Raw genomic sequence first — 8,879 nt, forward strand, 5'->3', positions numbered from 1 at the left:
TGTCTACACTAAAAGTTTTAGTGCGCATTTAAACCCTGTTTTACGGTACTGATCACATTATCTACACTAAAAGTTTTAGTGCGCATTTAAACCCTATTTTACGGTACGATGCTCTGATTTTTAGTAGAGATTAAAACAGAAAGAATTTTTACAGTTTAATAAACTTATCGAGTCCTGATGCACACAGATGTACCAGAAATAAAGTCTGTTCTAGTCTAAATGTAGAACAATCTACATGTTCCAAATTCAGACCTTTGGTATTAAAAATAAAGAAACCTGCTTTCAGTTAAATCCACTATATTTAAATAACTTTACTCACAATACCACATCTTCTGTTTTTACCTTGATGATTTAAAGAAATGAGAAAATGATGGAAACATTTAAAACTCCATAAAATAAGCAAATCAAACTATCATATGAATTTATTATATTTTTGAAGTGTTTAAGTATTTTACTGTAGGATTATGAAGTAACGGGATGGTGAACTTATATAAAGTGTCTATTTGATTCTGTACAGACCAGTTTTTTTCAGTCTAATAAAATAACCAAATCAAACAGATTAAATGAGGATGATAACTAAACATTATAATCCTTATATAAATATAGTAAATAACCAGGGTATAAAAGGGCTTCTTTGCTAAGAAGAAATTCTGCAATGTTTTCTAACACAACAACCACTACAAAGTACACTGTAAACACTGTCAGTACATGGTGACTACGAGTGGTTGATTTCATATTAAAGTTTATGTTACGTTTTGTTAGGATTCAGTTGCAGGAGAAGCTGCAGGAAGTAAAAGATGTTCAGGATGAGGATGATGTGAGTTATGAGAGTAACGAGGAATTCTTCACCCAGTGTCTTCCAGCATCACCATCATTCTTTTTCATTCCACACTGGAGCAATCTACAACAAAAATCACTTAAAGGGTCTGCAGTGGATAAATGTTATTACAAAAAGTGTTCGATTTGTTTACCCATATTACAGTTTTACATTTCTAGAGTTTCTACAAGGTTAAAGTCATTAGACTGAACATTTTGTGATTGACAGTTGAAGTAGATGTTGTTGTGCACAGTGAGCTGAAAAGACGACCTCTGAGAGCAGAAGAACAAATCGATGCTTCCAAGAGCTCTTTATCTACAAAACCTGCAGAAATGAAAGAGTTCTGGAACTGAGTCTGGTTACAGAGATGAAGCTCCAACTCCTGCTGTTCTGAAGTGTCTTCTGGAGACCAAGAAACAAGGAGAGGAAACATGAGAATGAAATGTTTAGTTTATAACAGTCTGGATCCAACATGGTTGAGTATTTGCAGCAGTAGGAACAGAGGAAGCTCTTCCTGTTGGTATTAGAGCTTGGACGTGATCATTTCCTCAGTTTATTACAGTCCTGTAGAGCAGCGTCTCTTATCCCAGCATTCTGTATACCAAAATAGTCGCCATTGCAGGTCTACAACACGTTACAAAAACACTTGGGACACTTTATTTTAGCTTTCTTAATTTTGCAGGTGTCACGTTGTATTGAAACTAAAATAAATAAATTAAAATTTTAAATTTTAAAGCCAGTGTTTAGGTTCATTCATCATCTTAACACATATTACAAACTAGTCAAGCTCGTCAAATTTCAGACATTGTTCATGTAAACAAAAATCTCAAGTGGAAGCACAAGGTGATTCATTTATTTATAGACGGTGCTGTTTATGGTTTTACATTTAAAAACATGAACAGTTAAAAAATAACAACAAACACAACAACAACAATTTAATAATAATGTCACAAATCTGTACCCAAGCAACAAGCTGTAATTTATCTAGCACCACTAGATGGGAACGATCTCTGTACAACATTTTAAACTTCACTTTAAAAGTCAGTTCAGTGTGTTTTACTGTAGTAAGAATAGCTCCACATGTTTTGTACGTAGTGTTTATGGTATTTAAGCTGGATGGATAGATGGAAGTTAACATGTAATCTAAGGTGACTCTTAAGTTTATTCGCTGCTGTTGGCTTATAAAGTTTTACTGAACAAACTGGCTCAAAAAACAGTGTTTTTACCTAAATAAACTCAGGTTCTACCGAGATTTGAACTCGGATCACTGGATTCAAAGTCCAGAGTGCTAACCATTACACCATGGAACCACACGGTGAGATCTTACTTAAGCCCAAAAGTGAATAATTAGTCATTTAAGAGCTGGTTGGCTGTTAGATGGCGCTGTAAACAATGATTTGCGATTATATTTCGGGATGGATTATATTTCGGGATGGAGCAGTCACATGTGGAACACTATAACACTACTAGTGGTATTATAATATTCAAGCTGGATGAATGGATGGAAATTAACATGTCATTTAAGGTGACTCTAAACTAGCACAAGCAATTGCGATGCTCTGTTGTACTGCACATGCGCTGAATGCTACCATCCTGAAACTGCTAATGTTTCCCAATCTTGGACCTCACACCGGCCCCAAATAAAAGCAGTAAGGTCCCACCAAGATTTGAACTCGGATCACTGGATTCAGAGCCCAGAGTGCAAACCATTACACCAAAAAAACACGACTTCAGACTTTACTTTTACATCTCAAGTTATTTATATCTAAACTTGCGTGACTAATCTAATTGACTGAAATCAATTGAAAAAAATGAAGTCATTTAGAAGTTTTAAACACTAAATAAAAGTAATTTTAGTTAAACATTGCCACCCAAGCATCAAAATCACAACAAAACGTTCCACTGTTGGAAGATTGCACTAAGTTCAAGACGCGGTTGGCCGGTAGTTGGCGCTGTAAACAATGACTTGCCACTTTGTGTTCTAATTTGGCATAGAACAGTTACAGTATATGTGAAACACTATTGTCTTCTCAGCATTGATAACAGTGTTTTTACTTAAATAAAGCCAGGTTCCACCGAGATTTGAACTCGGATCGCTGGATTCAGAGTCCAGAGTGCTAACCATTACACCATGGAACCACAAAAGAAGAGTTGAACACGAAGGTTAATAATTACACCATTAGCTCCACATGTTTTATGTAGTATTTATGGTATTTAAGCTGGATGGATAGATGGAGGTGAACATGTCAGACATCCCAGGTTGCAAAAACTCATTTCAGGGAGGTACCCCCCAAAGAAAAAAGCTAAAACCCTCTCACACACAGCAAAGGATATGGGTGATAACAAAACTTTTAGAAGCTGCTATTTGAGCTACTAAACTAACTGTTCACGTCACAAACACATTAATGTGTACTACATAGTGCACTAGATAGTGTGAAAGATAATAGATTTATGTTCCCTACATTGTGCACTAGATTGTATATTAGAAAAGAATTTATGTTCCTTACTTTAGTTTTAATGTTGTACTGTACTTCGTTTTAAGCCAGATAAGAAGTGCAGTAAAAGGAAGTAATTTCATTTTATTATATTACTGTTTATGAACAAAAACCTTTCTATAAAAAAATAATTGACGTTCTTTAATATTTTCCTGTACTTTATTTTACAAAAAGCCAGAGTGTACAATGAGAGGGGGAATTATGTTTCTTATTATATAATTGTTTCTCAACAAAAACCCCAGACTTCATTAAAGTTTATTACATTAATAAAATTACTTTTTATTTACCTATAAACTGTAGTGGGTTTTTACTGCACATGATTAACTAATTAACACAAAATCATTTATTAGTCAAAGCAAATTGATGATACATTCACCTCATAAATCATGATACAATGCTCTTCCTTACATGAAAGTAAGTACTAAGTATCGGTATCGGATCGATATCGGCGATACTGACCCTGTATTTACTTGCTATCGTATCGATACCAAATTTAGCAGTATCGCACACCACTACCCAGACAGCACAAATACGTCGCTGCTCCCTACTTAGAATGGTTGGTGTTACATAGTATTTATGTCGTTTGCACATTGGCACTACGTAGCTTTGAAAAAGCGCCCTTAAAACGACGCTGATCCGGTGTATCCGCGACGTATTTTCCAAACTCCCTTTCGGCGACATGAATTCTGTACTACTTCTATCACAGTCTTGTTTTAATGTTTTATTTTTATTTTGTGTTTTGTCTTTTAGCAAAACTGAGTTCAAATTATGAAAGGTTTAACAATAAACTTTTATTAGGAATTAAAAATGTTAAAAAATTGCAAAATTATGTAAAACATTTGATATAAAATGTTTCTTATTTTAACATACACATATAAATATATAATAACTTACATACTACTAACTTAGCCTTAATTAACTTAAAAAAAAACAGAGCATATTTACAAGTATTTATATATACATAAACTATTATATATATAAAACATAAAATAAATGTAAAAACTATCGCTGCCTTTTTCTGAGCCTGTCACTGGAAAGGCGAAGCCACTCTTTAATTATCTTCTCAGCTTCAGCCTCATTTGGAGTGGGGAGCAGCGGGTTTCTCATTGCTGATACTGAAAAAAAAATCGGATTACAAAAAGAGTAGGTATATGTAGCTGTAACATTAGACATGAGTAATAGAATAAATATACTCTAAAAAATGATTCAGCACATTAGTAAATTAAACATAATATAATAAGTCAGTTCAACAAGAAAAAAAAAAGTTGGTTACATTTGTTCAAATGTTTGAGTTTGGGCAACCTAAAAAGACATTATTTTAGACAAACTCAAAATTGTAAGCTTTTTCAACGCATTATTTTTGTTTTAGTACAACATCATACCAATTTTGAGTTGCGCCAACTAAAATATCTGAGTTGTCTGAACGAAGCAAAGAAGAGAAGAGCATCAGAAGCTCTGCGTTCTGTGACTGCGCATGCGCACTTCTCCGAGTTGAGTTGTAACGGACGAGGATGACCCTGAAGTTTTGGATTTTACCCTGACCTGCCCTGTGGTAGGTATTCAGCTATTCAACATAATACAAGTTATGTTTAAAACTTAACAAATGCCTAAACAAATGCATAAACAATAAACTGACTGAATAACGAGGGGAACAGCATTTTAGTTTCACGTATTTTCTCAACCAAAATTTCAAATATTGTATGGCAGACGAGTGCGAGTTCTTTTCAAATTGTTAATTTATATAAAGGTTCACAAGTGTAATCTATTTGCAAATTTGGGCTTGTCGGTGACAATTTAACCATTTTCGGTACACAGAGAGCGATGTTAGCTGATATGCTAGCGGGTTATGATGCCCATTGGTTTGAATGGCCTGGGGCTAACTGTGTTAGCTTAATAAGCTAAACTTGTCTGTGGTACAGCACATTACAAAACAGTCTGTTACACTTAATTATGATGCGGTATGATTGTAAGTAAGCGGCTCATTTGATGTGATTTTCACGACTGTGAATTAGGTAGGGCCTTATTCATGGTATTCATAGTTAGCTATAGGTGCAAACTTAAACATTAATATGGTTATTGTCAATTTATTGGAATTTTGCTTACATGCTTCAACTTTAGCTGATTTACTGTGCCTGTCTTAATTGATTATTAAACGAGAGCTAAATCATCATATTGTTTAAATGTAAATATATTATTTTAAAATTGTTTGTGTTTTTTATTGCAGATTAATATGCAATGCAATCCCAGTTCAGAAGTACTACTGAAACATTACAGATTGTGTCATTACCAAGGGCGCTCCTGGCCATTGCTGTGTTTGTATCCTGACTCTGCTTACTATACTAGAAAACTAGTTTGTTTATTGATGCTAATTATACTTTTGCTGGAGTGGCACAGGTTTATGGCTTAAAATAAATGTCTGTTGTTAAAGTCAAATAAACGTTTTAATAAAATTTTCTTAAATTGTCTTAAATTTCTTTCATAGCTACTTGTTAAGAGTGTAACATATTCATTTACATTTTTGTCATTTTGCAGATGTTTTTACTCAGATAGGCTTACAATTGTGGCTGAATACAATACAAGCAATTGAGGTTTAAGGGCCTTGCTCAGGGCCCCAACAGTGGCAACTTAGTGGTGGTGGCGCTTGAACCAGCAACTAGACCAGTACCTTAACCACTGAGCTACCAACTGCCAGTTCAGATATGTAAAAAACTTTTGCCTGTAAAAAAACATTTAGTAACTGCTTTTTTTTAGTAAAAAAAAACACAGTTTAGTAAACTAAAAGTAAAATGTTTAGTCAGCCTTAAAAATCTAAAGGTTAATCTGACTTGAAAATGTAAGGCAACCGGCTGCCTCACCTTTTTAAGTTTTCTCAACTTCAGCAGCCCAAAGCAGTTGTGCAACTTGCTTTGCTAAGTTAGGTTGTTAGTTCACTCACGCGCTGTCTTAGTCTAATCTGCATCGTTTATATCCCATTGATAAAAATATGGAACACCACGCTTAGTTTCCAAATAAGGAACGATTATGTGTGACGCAGGCACGTAAGTGCGAGCCCTTCCAGAAGTCATTCAAAATGCATTAGAGCGCCCTCAATACGAAAAAAAAGAGCTTTAACATGAGAGTCTATGAGAGCGATCTGGGGCGATTTTCAGTTAGAGCCTGATCGCCCCGAAAGGGCCGGTACTGTACGGAACACAACTCCACACTGATTGGACTGCGATATTCAGAGACAAAACAGACTCCAGAACAGTCACAGCTAGTTTAACACTGGTTGAATGTGATAGAAACATTTCTTCCCTTTCGCACTTTGGTGGTGCGTCGCACGATCGCCCTAATGAACGAGCCGCCCCTGCTCACGTGTGTATTTATTTATGTTTTAATACAAGCACAAAGCAGCGCTGTGAGCAGGGTTCAAACCTGCACGGGGAGACTCCATTGGATATCAAGTCCAACGCTTTAACCACTCGGCCATCATAGCCTGAGGAACACAGGAGCTCTCTAACAAAAACTTAACCAATTCAACAACATCATCAACAACAATATGATTATCATACTAACAGTGAAGTGTGGTGGTGGTAGTGTGATGATGTGGGGATGCTTTGCTGCTTCAGGGAAACTTACAGTATAAGGATGGATGGACCCACAAATGCTCCAAATTTGATTGATTAATGTAGGAAGTACCAGACACCTTCAGGTCTACAACCTCCGTACAGCTGTGATGGCCGAGTGGTTAAGGCGTTGTACTTGAAATCCAATGGGGTCTACCTGCGCAGGTTCAAGTCCTGCTCACAGCGATCGTGAGTTTTAATGAAAGCTTAACGTATATACTGATAAACACTGATAAAGTTGTATGATTGCAATCAGATCATGATTAATGTAAAACTATCCTCCTATACGTAACATCACAATATTTACCTCAGGATTTTCTGGTTGAGAGCAGAATCTGTGGTTCTGTTCAATTTAATTAACTGAAACCACAAACCACAGTGTGTTAATTTTATTAACTTTATATATATATATATCAGGATTTTCAGATAGAGAGCAGAATTTATGGTTCTGTAATATCACTCAGGCCCTGAAGCTGCAAAGCATCCACATCATCACACTACCACCACCACGTTTCACTGTTGCTGCTGTGAGTTTATTATTTACCTCAGTTTGAAGTAAAATGAAACGTTTGTGCTTTTTGCTAATTCAGTGTCACTGGGTGGAAGATTGAAATCCCAGAGAAACACAGATTGATATTTTAAGAATGAATAAAGTTTTATAACAGTCTCTGTGCACCTTCATTGTTTGCGTAGTTGTTGTGTAGTGAGCGGATCTATAGGACGACTTACTCTGAAGGACACGTGAGATGTTCGGTCTCTTCGCCCCCTCTCGGGTTCGCTCTGTCCTTTCCTCTCTCTCGGCTCTACAACATCACTGAGCTGCACTGCGACACTGGAGGAACATCTCAGCGGCTTTCACACAGACTGGAGACCATGGAAACATGCAAACAAGAAAAAGCAGCAAGAGCAAAAGATCGGAAGGTAAGAAAACTGATTTTAAACTAATTTTATCATTTATTACAATCTTATATTATTATTTAACTTTAAAGTGGGCGTGCTGGTCTGATGTTCTTTATATTCTGTTTATATCCTGTCTCATAATGTAAATTATTGTTAAAAAAAACAGAATTTAGGAAACCCCAGTACAGGAAACAGCTAAGAATCATCCCTTATACAGCTGTGATGGCCGAGAGGTTAAGGCGTTGGACTTGAAATCCAATGGGGTCTCCCCGCGCAGGTTCGAACCCTGCTCACAGCGGCCTGGACCTTTAATTAAGGAGCCACACCTTGAAATTGTGGATTTAACACTGATAAAAATTTATAATTGTGTTCAGATTATAATAATGAATGTAACATATTTATATCAGAAAATAAAGTGAACCTTCCTCTTTGTGTCCCACAAGAATCCTACTGAACTTTCTCCCTGTTTAGGGTGAAATCCTGTTCACAATAAAATCACATTACGCAACGCTTTACCTCAGGATTTTCTGGTAGAGAGCAGAATTTGTGATTCTGTCCTTTTTTCCAACTCTACTGAACCACAGTGAGAGTCATAAACACCACCAGCACCACCAACAACCCCACAAACACCATCAATGCCCCGAACACCATCTACCATTTCTATAAAAGGAACCTAAAGTAATTAAACTAGTCCGACTTTTCCGCTTCATTGACACCATCATCATCTCCTCCCTCTCTCTTTCTCTCAGGCTGTGGGTCAGAAGTGTGTAGGCGCTGTTTTACACTCTGGTACTGACGGGCAGACACTGGCACAGGTAGGAAGCAGCGCTGATCTCCGCATCATCAAGCCACGCCTTTCATTCTCACCAATACTGAACTGCTGCCTGGTCAGGTGGATCATCAAAAGTACAACAGCACAGAGTACAGGTACACACATGCACACAAATGAGTGTACGTTTATTTTGAGTAAACTACTCAACATGTTCCAGCTAGTCTGTTTAGAAGCTGGGGTCAGAGCTTTGAGAGTTAAAGCCATGCTCAAGGGTCCAACAATTTCTGCTA

General features: G+C 36.6%; 5 non-coding genes across 5 annotated transcripts; 2 read left to right on the forward strand and 3 right to left on the reverse strand.

Annotated features, from left to right (window-relative positions):
- Window positions 1-2,055: 2,055 nt before the first annotated feature.
- trnaq-uug (transfer RNA glutamine (anticodon UUG)) lies at window positions 2,056-2,127 on the reverse strand. The gene has a single exon. It is a non-coding gene; the product is annotated as a tRNA-Gln (tRNA).
- Window positions 2,128-2,884: 757 nt separating this feature from the next.
- On the reverse strand, window positions 2,885-2,956 carry trnaq-cug (transfer RNA glutamine (anticodon CUG)). Its single transcript has one exon. It is a non-coding gene; the product is annotated as a tRNA-Gln (tRNA).
- Window positions 2,957-6,705: 3,749 nt separating this feature from the next.
- Window positions 6,706-6,787, reverse strand: trnas-uga (transfer RNA serine (anticodon UGA)). Its single transcript has one exon. It is a non-coding gene; the product is annotated as a tRNA-Ser (tRNA).
- A 234-nt stretch (window positions 6,788-7,021) lies between these two features.
- Window positions 7,022-7,103, forward strand: trnas-uga (transfer RNA serine (anticodon UGA)). The gene has a single exon. It is a non-coding gene; the product is annotated as a tRNA-Ser (tRNA).
- Window positions 7,104-8,033: 930 nt separating this feature from the next.
- Window positions 8,034-8,115, forward strand: trnas-uga (transfer RNA serine (anticodon UGA)). The gene has a single exon. It is a non-coding gene; the product is annotated as a tRNA-Ser (tRNA).
- Window positions 8,116-8,879: the final 764 nt, after the last annotated feature.

This window comes from Trichomycterus rosablanca, chromosome 14 (genome assembly GCF_030014385.1).
Source record: "Trichomycterus rosablanca isolate fTriRos1 chromosome 14, fTriRos1.hap1, whole genome shotgun sequence".
NCBI lineage: Eukaryota > Metazoa > Chordata > Actinopteri > Siluriformes > Trichomycteridae > Trichomycterus > Trichomycterus rosablanca.